Source organism: Hyla sarda, chromosome 1 (genome assembly GCF_029499605.1).
Source record: "Hyla sarda isolate aHylSar1 chromosome 1, aHylSar1.hap1, whole genome shotgun sequence".
Classification (NCBI taxonomy): Eukaryota; Metazoa; Chordata; class Amphibia; order Anura; family Hylidae; genus Hyla; species Hyla sarda.
In genome coordinates, this window is record NC_079189.1 from 459,221,262 (window position 1) to 459,235,603 (window position 14,342).

Below are 14,342 nucleotides of genomic sequence, written 5' to 3' on the forward strand. Positions count from 1 at the left end.
CTTTAGACAACTCGCAGGTCCTTTAAACTAGCTATACATTAGGACAATGACTACACATAAGGTAGGATAAATAACATTATAGAAACAGAAGGGGAGACCCTGCAGGTGAGCCCCCAGGTCACTCAACCTGACAGGGCCTAACTGCAGTGCAGGACCATGTCTTGTACTGGGACATCACATGCTGATCAGAGGGGTTACACAGTACTTCATTAAACATTTTGGACCCCTTAAATGAGAGGTATGTTTATCTGTGTATTCAAAGAAGGTTTAGCACTTCGCACCATTTAGTTTGTAAAGCCACCAATCTTAACCCACAGAAATGTTAATCTTCTGGGGGGACGTACGCTAATTTAAGCATCTACACTTTGCTCACTATGCTGTATTTTGCTTTCTATATTTTCTTAAAAGTCGTGAACTTCCAGACACCTGACTGGTACAATAGAGCTCTTTGTAAGCCACAAACAGCAGTGTGAGTAAGGCCGCAGCTGTCTGTCTACTATAAACCTGCCCCTTTGCATTTGCATTGAGTTTTCAGAATAAGCTATTTTCTATCAATAGATGCCCTTGTTACATTTTACACTAACGTATTCAGCACCTTGATTTTTAATGGTTTGAGCTTAAAAATGATTAGCAGATACTTTTCAGTCGCAGTTATGTAAATGCTGCTCGTGTTTTTATTTCTAATGCTAATAACAGTGAGAATGTGCAGTCGGGCTATAATTTTGCTAATTTTCCATGATTAATTTAAGATAAATAGATTAAAAAGCTGAACGCTTTCTTCACTGAAAGCTAGCTTTATATATGTTTTTCCAGGCAATAGAAGTAAAATTATCCCTGACAACTTGTTTTGAAGTTTAGTTCAGCATCTAACAAGACATATAATCTTGCTTGGAGCTTTACCCTTCAAACACCTGTACAGCTGACAGCCTCTTTCAATCAGGTATATGCATAACAGAAGGTGCAAGGCCACAGTGCATCCAAAAACCGGGTGGACATGCTGTTTGGTACAGTTTCCTAATCAAAACTTTCTGACTGTGCAGGCAACAGCATGTCCGAAAGTTTTTTGGGAGTGCAGTTTACACTGTGTAATACTGCACTCTCAGGCTGTGACTACTCTACACAGCCTTTGTCGAGCTACAGGTACTATCAACAGGAACATGTTGAGTTGCATGCAAATTAGTGCACTCGTGTGGACTGCATCTGTTACTTAACCCCTTAAGGACTCAGGGTTTTTCCGTTTTTGCACTTTCGTTTTTTCCTCCTTTCCTTTTAAAAATCATAACCCTTTCAATTTTCCACCTAAAAATCCATATTATGGCTTATTTTTTGCGTCGCCAATTCTACTTTGCAGTGACAGTCATTTTACCCAAAAATGCACGGCGAAACAGAAAAAAAAATCATTGTGCAACAAAATTTTTTAAAAAACGCCATTTTGTAACTTTTGGGGGCTTCTGTTTCTATGCAGTGCATATTTTGGTAAAAATCACACCTTATCATTATTCTGTAGGTCCATACGGTTAAAATGATACCCTACTTATATAGGTTTGATTTTGTCGCACTTCTGGAAAAAATCATAACTACATGCAGGAAAATGTATACGTTTAAAAATGTCATCTTCTGACCCCTATAACTTTTTTATTTTTCCATGTACGGGGCGGTATGAGGACTCATTTTTTGCGCCGTGATCTGAAGTTTTTATCGGTATGATTTTTGTTTTGATCGGACTTTTTGATCACTTTTTATTCATTTTTTAATGTTATAAAAAGTGACCAAAATACGCTTTTTTGGATTTTGGAAATTTTTTGCGCGTACGCCATTGACCGTACGGCTTGATTAATGATATATTTTTATAGTTCGGACATTTACGCACGCCGCGATACCATATATGTTTATTTATTTATTTTTTTACACTGTTTTATTTTTTTTATGGGAAAAGGGGGGTGATTCAAACTTTTATTAGGGAAGGGGTTAAATGACCTTTATTAACACTTTTTTTTTACTTTTTTTTTGCAGTGTTATAGGTCCCATAGGGACCTATAACACTGCACACACTGATCGCTCATCCTGATCACAGGCGTGTATTAACACGCCTGTGATCAGCATTATCGGCGCTTGACTGCTCCTGCCTGGATCTCAGGCATGGAGCAGTCATTCGTCGATCGGACACCGAGGAGGCAGGTAAGAGCCCTCCCGGTGTCCGATCAGCTGTTCGGGATGCCGCGATTTCACCGCGGCGGTCCCGAACAGCCCGACTGAGCAGCCGGGATACTTTCAGTTTTACTTTAGGGTGATGTGTGGTATTAGCCGCGGGTCCCGGGCGTTGATTAGCGCCGTGACCGATGCGATATGATGCGGGATCGCGGCGCGATCCCGCTTCATATCGCGGGAGCCGGCGCAGGACGTAAATATGCGTCATTAAGGGGTTAAATAGGCACTCTCAGTTACTGGTAAAATGAATATGGTTGTTTAAAAATGTTAAAAATATTTAACAAAGAAAACAGCTCCTGAAAATCCCACCCCTAGGGGTCTCCATACCTACTAGGACACTAACCAGTCCTGCAGCACCATCAGGCTTGTATTTGAGTCATGGACAAGAGATAACTCATGGACAAGGCTGCATGAGCAGACCCACCAATAACCGCACACCACAAGTGAGGGACACACCCCCTTCTCCTGAGAAGATATCTAACACTGTGATTTAATGAAATGAGTTTTTTTATACTAAATATAGGTGATAGAGGCTTACAAATCAAATGTGCAGTATTTAGATATCTGTTCTGGTTATTGTATTCCCGTTATGTTCCTGACCTGTTCCCTGACTATGTACAGTATTGTTTGTTTTTGTTGACCTTGACGCCATTGCATATTAGCAGAAAGGAACCGGCTCCTAGTTGTCATTCACCACCAGGGTGTCTGGGCAAGTAGACGGGGAGTGTTTCTAGGGAAAGCTTAGGGCTCACTTTTCCCAGCCCCCAGTCATGACAGGTATGCTTTATTGAAGAAAGTGAAATGTCCAGTGCAGATGGATATCACAAAGCAATTTATTGAGATAAAACCTCAGTACATGGACAGTACAGAAGTGGTGACGCATTTCGGCCCGCCTAATGGGCCTTAGTCATACCTAGTTATGCCTGCAGTCAGCATCAACAGTCCTGGTGTTCCAGCATCTGCACCGGTATTCATGGGGAACCCTGTCCTCCCTACCTACAATGGAGATCCCTTCACCTTGAGGGATTTCAAAGAGAGGATCCAGAGTTTGTTTGTCTTTTACTCTTTCCCTCCTAACCAACAGGTGCAATTGCTCACAGGACAACTCCAAAGACCAGCGTAAGAGGAAGTCTGCACCTGGCCAGCCTCCGAGAAGGTGACTGTAGAGCAGATCGTTGAAGAATGTACCAGGTATTTGATTAACACTCTCCGTCAGAGGTACGTCTCGGGCTGTATGAAAGGCGACAAAAGCCAGGTGACACCTTGAGAGCATATGCCGTAGCCCTACAGAATGCCCTAGAGACTGTCCAAAAACTAGATGGTATAACTCCCGAGCAGGGCAACAAGGTGTTAATGGACAGATTTATTGATGGGGCTCATAATAAGTGGGATAAAGCCCAGCTGAGAATGTTAGCGGTCCAAAACCCCAACATGTCATTCCCCGCTTTCAAAAGACTTACTATCCAAGTGATTGAGTCCGGGACTGGGTTAGAGGAAGTTTGTACACCCCTTACACCCATTCCAGAGCCACTAGGGGCGGTAGCCAGACCTATACCGGCACTGTCACCAGCCTCCGCCCAGTATCATCTACTTTGCCAGTCACCACAGCCTCAGATTTACAGAGTGTTAGGTCGGACATTGAACAACTGACTAAGGCTGTGAAGGAGCTTGCCACCCAGGCCGCTCCCCCTGACCGTGAACTGCCCCTGTCTAGAAAACCTGTCCCTGCTGACCATGAACCTCCCCTGCCTAGGAAACCTGCCCCTGCTCCCCGCAATTTCAATTACCGAATCCTCTTCCCAATAGACCCTCGGGGACTCATAGACCCTTTTGTACTTACTGTAATAAGTCAGGACATTGGAAAATGCAGTGCTGGGATTTAAATGGATTTCCCCTGAGGTCGCTGAACGTCCCTCAGGAAAACAGTTATCAGGTCCAATCCCCAAATGACCAAAGTCTGGACACTCACTTTATGTCGCCTCCTGCCCCTATGTAAAAGTTGTTGTAGAAGGTGTACCGTTGGAGGCATTGATACAGGGTCACAAGTGTCTACTATACCTAAAAGTGTTTTCTATCAGCATTGGGATGCTAGTTCATTGTGTGAGCCTGATGATTTTAACTTCCGAGTAGTTGTGGGTAATTGGCAACCAGTCCCCGGACATGGATACTGGGAGCCAACCATTCAGTTGGGAGAGCATGTACTTAGCTGGCAGGAAGTGATTGTAACTAATGTAACAGATAAGGGGTCTGCTGAGTTTATATTGGGGATGAACATTATGAAGAATTGTTTCACTGAGGTGTTAGATGCCTTGCATGTCTCTCTTCCCCATATGTCCCCTGCACAGCACCACAAGAAAGTTCCACAGGCAAAGCAGAAGTTTGCCAACAAGCAGGGTGAAATCTGCAGGGTACAAGTTCAAGATATCAGGTCGGGGACCTTACAACCCAACACAGAGACCATCATCTGGTGTTGTGCGCATCCCGGAGTCAAGAATAGGAACCCTGCAATTGGAAGAGCATTCTCTTGTTCGAGCTGCGAGAAGCCTTGTCACTGTCACCAAAGGGAGAGTCCCTGTGCGGTTAGTAAACCTGTCTGATTCTGCTACTGTCTTGCCCAAATACACTCCTGTAGCCCAGCTGTACCTCCTAGAGTTGAAAGACATTGTGACAGAACGTCGGTGACCCGACAGCATGCAGCTTAAGAAGCCGATGGATCCAGTGTGAGCCCTCCTGAGCCCTGGTGGGTGCAACTCCAGGTTGGAGACGACTATACCCCAAGGGACCAAGTCAATGGAATCATCAATTTTTCCAAGCAGAACCATGAGGTTTTCAGCAAGCACCCCACATACTTCGGGCAGACTTCAATGATCCAGCACTGAATCCTCACAGGTGACAGCCCACCTATCAAGGAAAGACAAGACACCATCCAGTCACGTCCGGCATGTATCAGACTGTCAGGAAGATGCTGGCCGACATGAAAGAGGCAGACATAATCCAGGAAAGTCAGAGCCCCTGGGTGGCCCCACTTGTCCTAGTCAAGAAAAAGGATGAAGTCATCTGCTTCTGTGTCGACTACAGGAAATTAAACAATGTCACACACAAGGACGCTTATCCATTGCCAAGGATCGAGGAGTCACTCACAGCCCTCGGGTCGGCTGCTTACTTCTCAACCCTGGTCCTACCCAGTGGATATTTGCAAATGCCCATGGCCGTAGAGGATCGGGGGAAGACCGCCTTCATGACACCCATGGGACAGTTTGAGTTTAAAAGTATGCCGTTTGGGCTGTGCAATGCCCCTGCTACGTTCCAGCGTCTGATGGAAAGGTGCCTGGGCCATCTGAATTTTCAAAGTGTCCTATTGTACCTGGACGATGTCATTGTGTATTCCATGTCCTACCAAGAACACCTCAGTCATCTGTGAGACTCTTCCAAGTCCTGATCAAGCATGGGCTGAAGATCAATCCATAAAAGTGTAATTTGATTAAACCTCAGGTCCACTACTTGGGTCATGTTGTCAGCGCAGAGGGAGTCCAGCCTAATCCTGAAAAGGAGGAAGTTGTAAAGAACTGGCCAACCTCGCGCATGGTGAAAGATGTCAGAAGCTTCCTGGGGTTTGCTGACTACTACCGTTTTATTCCCCACTTCGCCCAGATTGCAGAACCCCTCACAGCTCTTTACAGGGTATGGCAAAGGAGAACTACAATGGAAGACTGCCTGTTGAATGGGCCGAAGAGCAGGAGAGGGCGTTTTGAGCTCTCAAATGTCTGCTGACAGAACTACTCATCTTGGCATATCCAGACTACAGTCAGCCAATCCAGCTGTATACTGATGCCAGTTTTGAAGGTCTGGGTGCTGTCCTGTCCCTAGTCCTGGAAGGGCAAGAGTGAGTAATTGCCTGTGCCACTCTTAACCTGGGAGGAGCAGAGAAGAACGAGGCAAATCACAGCTCATTCAAGTTAAAACTTCTTGCCCTGGTGTGGGTCGTGACCGAAAAGTTCAAAGACCATTTGGCTGCCACGCCATTTACTGTCTACACGGATAATAACCCGTTGGCCCACCTGAACACTGCCAAGTTGGGTGCCATCAAGCAGCGTTGGGCTTCAAGATTGGCCAATTACAGTCTCACCATCAAGTACAGAAGTGGCAAGTCGAATGTCAATGCTGACGTACTGTCTAGGATGACCCCAGTGAAGAACCCCCTGTCGAAGATGTGTTGGAAGACATGGAGATGCCCCTATTCTACCAACAGTTCATGAAGCAGAATGTTGTGAATGTCGCTCTCATGGACGGTGAACCCTGGTCCGAAAAGGTTAAAGAAGACCTATACACCTGGAAGACTCTTCAGAACGAAAGTTGAGTCATGGGGGATCTGTTGGACTACCTTCTGGCAAAAAAGGTACCAACCCATCTATGCCAGCCCCAGTGTGACTACTAGCTGAAATGTCTGTGGCGACAGAGAAAACGACACAAAGGACTGTTGTACCGAAATTCTTTGGATCCGGTCTCTGGTGATCGATTTCATATATGAAGCATATATATATAGCATACATCATATATTATATATATATATATATATATATATATATATGATAGCATATAAATATATATATATATATATATATATATATATATATAGCTACTGAAAAAGGGGTCTCCCCGAAACACGTTTAGCTAACCTAACCAAACTATACAGACCACCTATACCAAGAATATCATATCCGTTTACCCCTATTTGCAATTGCAACAGCTGGAACCCCCCTATATTGGGACCACTGTACAGGCGCGCGCACCCAGCCACGAGGATGCCGCCTGGTATCACTGCCGATCGTCTGCACCCACTCACGGCCTCAATCACCGCATCTTATCCGCCATCATCACAGACTCGGCCGGACGCATCCCATGCTATACCTGGAGGACACCGAGAATCTATCCACCCATTGTGCGGACGTTTACATCGAGCTGGCTGCCCAGCCATGCCAGTCTGCCATGCGAGCTCCTTTCTGCAGAGCTACCATCCCGGGACCTCACACATCAGCGGAGCGGTGAACGGTTCTAAGCACCAGTTCTAATCTAACACACTATTCTGTGGAACACTATCAGATCGTAACATCTGCAACATTCTATGCAATATTGTATCCAACTACTGCAGTAACAATAACTATTCATTGAACACCAATACGCATCTTGGTGGCTGTAGCATGAATAACTGAATCACACATAATCTTTTTTTATTCTAATATTTTTTACTAGTCCATAGCAAGGGCCCTGCTTGGACTATATATATATTATTTTAATCTAATAATTTATTTTCCTTTTTTTATATTAATCTGCATTTAATAAATGTCATCACTTTATTCAATGTACAACTAGTCTGTCATTCCTAAATTATATATTTATCTCTATTTTATATATTTATAATTATACCTATATTTATACCCTATCACAGGGGCGGACATACCATAATTGCAGCCTGTTCAGCTGCACAGGGGCCCAGGAGGGCCCAGCCGGAACTGAAACTGTTAGCGAGTCAGTGAGTGACTGTCACTCACTGACCGCTGGGGCCAGGCCCGTCTTTAACGCGGGGCAAAAGGGGCAGCTGCCCCAGGCCATCTCATTCCTGGGGGCCCAAAAGCAGCTAGCCCCTTTTGCCCCACGCAGGGCCCTGGTCATGACAGGCGGGCTGGGAAACAGACGGGCCAGGGGTCAAAATTTTAGACTGAGGGAGGGAGGGGAGGGAGGGGGCCCACCACCGCCACCGCCTGCTACCTTTTTCGGGAGGGGGCCTTTTTCTAATTCATTGCCGCCGCCTCCCCTGTCAATCTTCCACAGGCAGCCACTATCCCAGGACCGCTGTGGCTGCCTGGGAAATAGTCACGCCCGCTGACGTGACGTGCGACGTCACGGCGGGCCGCGGGCATCATAGAGATGAGAGGAGCGGAGAAGAGAGGAGTCCTCCGCTCCTCTCTATCAGTGATTTACAGCCCCCACACGGATTACATGTGAGTTGAGGGGTAGGGGGTTGTTTGGCAGGGGGGTGGGGTGGGGTGAGGATTGGAGGGGGGTGGTGCAGGGTTGCGATTGTGTGTGTGTGTGTGTGTGTGTGGGGGGGGGAGAATTTATGCATGTGAGTGGAGGATAATAATGATTATTATAATTCTCCCCTCACATGTATGTATCATCTCCCCCTCACATGTATAGTCTGATAACCCCCTCACATATAATCTTATTAGGAGATTATACTTGTGAGGGGACTATAAATGTGAGGAGGGGATTATCAGACTATACATGTAAGGGGGAGATAATACAGATATGTGAGGGGAGGATTATAATAATCCCCTCCTCACATGTATAATCCCCTCACATATAATCTGATTATGATATTACATATGTGAGGGGATTATCAATGTGAGGAGGGGATTATCAGATTATACATGTGCGGGAGATATGATAAATATATGTGAGGGGAGGATTATAATAATCCTCTAACGTGTATAATCCCCTCCTGACATTTATAATCCTCTCCTCACATGTATAATCCCCTCCTCACATGTATAAACTGATTTTGCGATTATAAATGTGAGGAGGAGATTATTAGATTATACATGTGATGGGGAGATGTTACATATATGTGAGTGGAGGATTATAATAATCCCCTTCTCACATGTATAAGGCTTGGTTCACCTTGATGAATCTCCAGAAGCGATCCCTTTGGGCGGTGCTAGGACCGTGCAGATCTTTCTGCAGATCCGCTCAGAAATGCATTGCTGTCTGGATATTTTTCAGTGTGAACCTAGTAATTATAATAGTTATATCCTGTATTATACTCCAGAGCTGCACTCACTATTCTGCTGGTGAGGTCACTGTGTACATACATTACATTACTTATCCTGTACTGATCCTGAGTTATATCCTGTATTATACTTCAGAGCCGCCATTCATATAACAGAACCTGGGGAGCATCACAACAGTCGAATGTAAAAGTTTCCTTAGGAGACGAGGTGAGTGACCTGCTGCTTCCACCATAAGTAATGTGACGTGAGCCTTCATTTATTGCAATAGTTAGATTTTGCACAATGGGTGCCACCCATTGTACTAGATGTCACTATTGCGGTGCATGTAGGGTCACTTTACATTACTTATGTACTGATTTATATCCTGTATTATACTCCAGAGCTGTACTCACTATTCACTAGACTGTCCGGGAATGCTGGGAGGTTTAGTTTTGGACCACCTGGAGAGACACTGTTTTGAAAACACCTCCTTAGTCAGTATTTTCCAACCTGGGCTCCTCCAGCTGTTGCAAAACTACAACTCCTAGCATTCCCTGGACAGTCTTTAGCTGTCCAGGCATGCTGGGAGTTTTAGTTCTGCAACAGCTGGAGGCACTCAGGTTTGGTAGGTAGATCCTTAGTCCATTGTTTCCCAACCTGGGTGCCTCCAGCTGTTGCAAAACTACAACTCCCAGCATGCCCAAACAGCCAAAGCCTGTTTGGAAAACACTGGACAAAGGGCCTACCTACCAAATGTTACGTGGCTACCCACCTACCAACCAAACTTATACCTGTCTACCTACCTACCTAGCACCAAACCTTTTACCTGCCTACCTACCAACTGAACTTACTAACTGCCTAAATATCTTGCAAATTTACTACTTGTCTACCTACTTAGAAAATGTTCTACCTACCTAACTAGCAATTGTGCTACTTGCAAACTTACTACCCGCTTACCTAGCAAACGTATCACCTGGGGGGGGGGCAGGCATATTCTTTGCACAGGGGCCCTCTGCTGTCTGTGTCCGCCCCTGCCCTATCACATCTACTACCATATATATATATATATATATATATATATATATCTTGAGGTCTGTATCACATTTTTCTATTTCTTTCTTTTTTGGCACGTGGGTACGTGCAACACAGTCACGGCGATATATATATCCTATATATGGTGTGAGCCCCTGACCTACATTTTCTCTCTAATGTGTATATGAGTTAGTCAAAATGTCTAGTCAGGACTGTATCTAACGTGTCTATTACCAGTCCATATTGTTGAAATGTTTATATGTATCTAACATTTTTCCTGTCCCCATGTACAGGGTGCTCTTTTGGCCAGAGGGTTCCCTGCAACATAAGTAAAACACTTAGAGAGACAGAGATGCTGTATATAGAGATAACAATGGTGTGTTGTATAAAATATGCATGGAGTTCTGAGGAGAAGTGTTTTAGTACCGAAGGGCCTCAGTAGCTTAGGCATTGGGTAGATAGCCTCCTGCAGCCGAATCCGCAATTTATGTGTTTCAGTGTCTAAGGTATGTTACCAATGCAGTTGCAAGTATAATAAATCCCACGTTTACATATTTAATTCCCAAAAGAACGTGTGTGGACATTTCTAAAGTGCTACAAGGACTCATCCTCTGTTGTTATTAACTATCCCGACCTGTGAAGAACATTTTATACAAATATGCCCCAGGAACTGTCACTAGGCCTCAGTGGCCACTGTTAGTCATCCGCCCTACAGGACTGGGCGCCAAGGACCGCTTTGTTCAAGAAGAGGAGTTTGTGGTGGCTCAGTACCCTTGCTGCCCTGTCAGGCAGCCTTCTGCAGTGCCCCCTGGGCCTCCCTTGCACTGTTCCCCTATGTACATATGTTTCCCCAATTGTTGTATTATAAAATGTGTAAAGAGGTGTTATAACTTTAAGAAGGTTACCATATGATTTGACATGTGATTGTTACCCAGGAGATATAAGTGACCAGATGACCCAAGTCTCCCCCCATATAAGCCCTGGGAGGAGCTAGCTCTCTCTCTTTCCTTGCTCTCTTCTTTCCTGCTGAGGTCCAGTGCAGTCGAGTCTAGGTGTGTGTCCAGAGTCATAGGAGGCCTCAAGTCCAGTCTGCAGCCACAAGCAGCTACAAGTGAGCCACAGTCTCAGTATTGTCAGTCATCTGTCAAGTCAGTCACAGTCATCATTTGTCAAGTCAACGTGGCCTGCATTAAATTGACCCCATCTTTGAGTCACTGGTCAAATCCGTGGGCCTAGTTGAACTGTATAGACTTTTCCACCTGTCTAACCTCAGTAAAGCTACCGTTATCTGTAACTTGGCGTCGGTGTCATTATTGCCCCCATGCCTAGCCCAGGATCTAGCTGTATACCTTCATGTGGTATTGAGGCTAAACCACACACTGGTGTCACAATACAAGGGGTTAAGGCCATCTGCCCCTAGGGTGATTCCACCTGCCCTTTGAATCACACCCCATACCACATATATATTTATGATATATGGACAGGAGTTGTCCTTGTTATACAACTGTTTGGCTGGTGTCACACACTATCAAAATAAGAGTAGATTTAAAAGGAATGGAAGCTTTACAGGAAGGACATATACTTCTTCCTGTTGGATCTACTTCTGGTTTTAGCTCAAGGAACTACATCAAAAACTACAGTGCCAGTTTTCCAAGAAACAATGTTAGAGAAATGTATCAAAGATCTACATCAGTTTTCTGGCATCAAAAAGTTGTAAATTTTTTTACAAATCCCGACAAAATCTTGTGACTTCTAGTGTTTTTACAGAAACTATCTGAGCTGAAATCTATGCTCAGAGTTCAGTCTGTGGTGCACACGTAGCCGCAGATGCAACTCATTTATTAGGGGGTGTGATCCTTTTAATAAATTAGGAACAGATTACTCCACTGCAGATTAGCCAAAGATCTATATAGAGGTAACAATGGTGTGTTGTATAAAATATGCATGGAGTTCTGGGGAGAAGTGTTTTAGTCACGAAGGGCCCCAGTAGCTTAGGCCGGTCTGCCCCTTTGTGTGACACCAACCTGTCAGTGCTTCCATTTAGTGCAATAAAAAGATTAGTCTGAGCACCATGTTCATGAACTGTGTGATAATCTGTATAGAGAGTGTATGCTCTGCTGGCAGTGGCATTGAATGGGTCTCTGTAATAAGGAGCTCAAAAAAGGTAGGAGTTTGACATGTGAAGAGAGTCCTGAAGCTCTTAAGTATTACTATCATTTGAAAAAACGTTTGACATGTCATTCAGAAATGGCAACATTTTTGATCGCACCAGGTCTTAGTCCTGAGACCCGATGTGATAGCAAGCTATAATCCGGTAAAGTACATGGCAACACTCTTTTCTCCCCGGCTAGCAGGTCCATCCGAATTATACTGTATGATTATTCTGTAACTAATACAGTATAAATTGGAACATTTTTGCATTTCATTAAAATACATGGGAAACCATACCTTTTTTATACTTTTTTTTTTGTTAGTGTTGTTTTTGAAAAGTACACATAAAAGGATAAAAACAACTGCTAATGTGACCCTAACCCAATATATTTGCTAGCCTAGGAATAATGGAAGAGAGAGAAGAACACACAAGAAGTTCTAGGAGATTTTTACATAGGCCTTGGCAACACCAGTGTTAATAAAGAACCCAGTTGGAGAGATTCTGATTCTCACTCATTATAATTCCAGTAACATAAACCACTGTCTTAAATAAAGACAAAAATGTACATTGAGGTAAAATTCCCATTTAACTTGATGTTTCCAATGAATTGATGAGTCTCAGACTGCCTTTTATGAGCTATTAATGGAGGATTAAATAGGACTCTTTGAAGTAACCACTTTCCCTTTGAGACAGAGCCAGTGGCATTGAAATAATTAAGAAGTTGGTTGTTTGTGTTCCCTATCTTGGTGTGGTGGCCCAGTATGGGAGGTGTTACCCCATACCCATGCTGCCCTGTCAGGCAACCTCCCTACAGTGTCCCCTGGGCCCCCTTGCATCTTTCCCCCCATGAAAAATATGTTTCTAATGTATTATACCAAGCAATGTGTTCAAAAAGGTGACCTATGGGCTTCCTGCTAGTCTCCCCCATATAAGCCCTGGGTGGAGCTAGCTCTTTCTCTTTCCTTACAAGTCTTTGCTGAGGTCAAGTCGAGTCTAGGTGTGTGTCCAGAGTCATAGGAGGCCCCAAGTCCAGTCAAGTAAGCCACAGTCTCAGTATTGGCAGTCATCAGTCAAGTCAGTCACCATTTGTCAAGTCAACGTGGCCTGCATTAAATTGACCCCATCTACTACAAGTCCCAACAAGCCCTTAAGGTCTCTGAGTCACTGGTCACTTCCGTGGGCCCTGGCTGAACTGTATAGACTTTACCATTTGTCTACCCTTAGTAAAGCTACCGTTATCTGTAACTTGGCGTCGGAGTCATTATTGCCCCGTGCCTAGCCCAGGATCTAGCGGTATACCTTCGGGTTGTATCAAGGATAAACCACGCCGTGGCATCACAAATACAAGGGGTTAATGCCATCTGACCCTAGGGTAATTCCATCTGCCCTTTGCATCACACCCTCTACCACATTGGTGAGACTAATGTTTGGAGCATATCATTCCCAGTTTCTCGAATTCAAGTTAGACACAACAGAGCTATGCATGTTTATTTTATTCCATGTGACTGGAGGACAATGTGCCCTGATTTGTTGAAACCAAAAACTGAAGTTTCTTGTTCAAGTGCTTCCATGTTTAACTCAAGTGCTTCCATGTTTTACTCTGGAGAGTGATAGTATTATTAGAAATCACATATGGTCTCATTTACCCTTTTAATGGCTCATTTTCCTTGTTTTTAATTTAATCAAATATTTTCCGTATTTTTGCAGTAAACCCACCCCCCACCCCAGCAGCTGCATACATCAGGATAGTACTCCATGCACATGGCTTGCTGTGTGTTACATTTTTATATATGTTACTGTCTAGTGGTTATGTAAGAATAGGTGCACGCAAGCACTTCCTGCAGTGTATATCTTTTAGTCTTTGGTTTGGCTCTGCATTAATAAAAATGTTCATCACTTAGGTAAAACAATACGATGCCACCGAATCTCACAGAAAGGAATAGTCAACCAGGGCATTAAACATTGGGACTAGTAAGCGATTGGCACGTTGATGACTTTGATTAATGTTGTACGTTAACCAAAGAGATCAGATTGCTGTCAGACAAAGTTTTATTCAGCCAAGAGCAGTCAGTCCCAAATCCTACAATAGCATATAACATTTGGTTTGGCCAACAGTATTTAATAAAGGATGTTAGATAGGCGGCTGCCAGAAACATCTAGTGCTTCTTATGTTCCAGCAA